Source organism: Octodon degus, unplaced genomic scaffold (assembly GCF_000260255.1).
Source record: "Octodon degus isolate 3935 unplaced genomic scaffold, OctDeg1.0 scaffold00053, whole genome shotgun sequence".
Lineage (NCBI taxonomy): Eukaryota > Metazoa > Chordata > Mammalia > Rodentia > Octodontidae > Octodon > Octodon degus.
Window position 1 is genome coordinate 13,790,493 of NW_004524629.1, and position 2,860 is coordinate 13,793,352.

Genomic DNA, 2,860 nt, shown 5'->3' on the forward strand with positions numbered 1-2,860 from the left:
TGAACCGCGGTCCCCGATGCTTTAGCTAAGCTTGTTCTAAGTAGGTGCTTTAGACCACTGAGCCATCTCTCCAGCCCCTAGACTTCTTTAATAAGATAAAGCCCTAGTGGTTAGGTTAATGTTAGACATTCAGATACTTGTAGTTGAATACACCGCCAGCTGCTATATACCCTTTTAGGGGCTACTGTAAAATATATCTGTCCTTCAGATTTTAAGTTTATTCATAGAATACAAAATGGAGGCTGTACATGTTCATGAATGAACAAAACTACCTGATTTGTTAAATTTCTCTTCTAGCTGTGTGAAGTTTCTGCTGTAATTTTAGATTTTAAAACCCTGATTATGCTAATGGATACCCCAAGGTCCCTCATGATTAAGAAAAATAAAAGTTTCATAGATTTTCACGTGAATACTTCTTTCATTAAAGCCACTTTAAATTCTGTCTTCCTTTTACTTTAATTGGTGTGCTAATATACATTGTTGAGATCTCAAATTAAGTTTTAATATGGTTTTCTTACTCTTAGATCTAGAAATGACAAAAAAAGATGAACTATTACATTTCCCAGATTTTCTTTTTTAGACAAAGTCTCTCTATGTAGTTCAGGCTGGCCTCGAAGTCACTATGTAGCCTCGGCCAGCCTCTAACTCATAAGGACCTCCCTGCCGCAGCCTCCTGAATGCTGGGATTAACAGATATGTGCCATCACACCTGGCCCCTTTTTCCCATACTCTGAACATTTGTTACTTATTGCTTTAGAAAGGTACATGCCTTTCTCTTTAGCTACATGCTAATCTATTTGGGGACAATGACCTTAGCTTAATCATTCCAGTATCTCCTGCAATAGCACCACAGCCACCTTGAAGCAGGAGCTACCATATTTCTCTGAAAATAAGACCTAAGTGAAAGAAAGCCTTAGTATGATTTTTCAGGATGCTCATAATATAAACCCTACCCAGAAAATGAGCCCCAGTTAAGGTTGTCAGCCATGGGTGCATTTAGCATGTTCATTGCAACACATAGCAGATGTGCTGAATTGTAAAATAATAATATTAATATGTAATTAAATATAAATGTTGTTGATACTAATACTTATAATAAATTATAACATAAATCATAATTATTTGTAAATATCTAAGTAGGTGCCTTCTAATCCAAAGCACACAGATTTCCCCATAAGAAATAACGCAAACTCAGATGATTCATTCCACAACCCCAAAACTTCATATAAAAAATGATTACAGGCTGGGGAGATAGCCCAGTAGAGTAAGTGCTTGCCTGGCAAGCGCAAGGGCCTGAGTTCAATCCCCAGTTCAAAAAAAAAAAAGATTATAGTAGTATAATATAATATACAAGAATAAAGAAAATATGAAAAACTAAACCTTTGGAAGCCTTCATGGCTGATGTGAGGAAGATGAGACAGGAAGGCTCCTATGTAGATGAGTTTCATCATCACTAGCAGAAGCATTGGCTCAATGGAATTTTTTTCTTTTTGTGAAACTTTCGCAAGGAACCTATCCAATGACACTTGGTTTCACTTTCTCTTGAGGATTTCATGGAAATATGACATTAGATTGTCGTTAAACAGATTTCTCACTGGCACTGCCACACACAACCTTATTCAGGGCATGCTTTTCTACAAAATTTTACAGTTTCCACATTTCACACATCTCCTTAATCTTGTTTGAATTGAGGGATTCCTTCACGCTTTTCTCTTCTCCATCTGCAGACAAGATCTCCTGAAAAAACTCTTGCTGTGGAAGACAATCATCCACAATCCTGGAGAGAGAGAAGAAAGAAAGCAGCACACGCTCAGTTGTGATTATGTAACATTGGGTGTTGTGTATACTCATTGGAAGATGTTGCTCATTTATGAAGTTAAAATTTATTAGAAATGTTTACTTGTCTTGCAGAACTGTATACTTGTTATTACATTAATAAGTATGTACTAGATATACTTAAAAACTAATGTTTCAAGAGCAGATACAAAAAATAGCTATCCCAAATAATAGCTACTTATTATACAATGAGGTGGCTATTAGTCTAACCAACCTAGTTTAACTAATACTATGGAGTAGTTGTCATCATTTTATAGCTAAAGAAAAATTTAAAAAGCTCAGAAAAATTAAGTAATTTTCTCAGGGTCACACAGCCAACAGATCGTAAAATTTCTTAATAGATTTTAGGGTTATTAGCATCTGTGCTAATAACCGCATACTACACTGCTTCATAAAACAAAAGTTGGTTATATCTCTGCTTTTTTAATTTATATATTTGATACAGAGTCTCACTACATAGCTCAGACTCACAGTGATCCTCCTGTTTTCAGCCTCCCAGCACTGGGATTACAGGCATGTGCCACCATGCCCAGACTCAGTCACCAGCTCAGTGCGCCCAGGGAGTGGGGCCAGTGCAGCGTCATATTTCCAAAGACTTTGTGATGTAATTATATAAGTTAATTTTATCACGCTGAAGGACAGCTGGCTGCTAAGTGTCACAAAGAAGTTTAAACATTAGCATTCAAATCTTTAAGCTTATTTTTTATATTAGCAGTAAAATTGCTTACCAGAAGAACAAAATTTCCTTCAGATTCAGAAGTAACTCTTTTCTATATTTCTTTCTTTTTTTTGGGCAGAACCGGGGATTGAACTCAGGCCCTTGCGCTTGCCAGGTAAGCGCTTATTCTACTGAGCCATCTCCCCAGCCCCCATATTTTTCTTAAGCCATCCCTGTATTACTATAAAATCATCATATAGGAGTTGCATGGTAACCTTTTGCTTTTTTTTTAGAGTAATTTTATTTTATTATTTTTTAAAATTTATATATTTATGTGTGTGTGTGTGTGTGTGTGTGTGTGGCCAG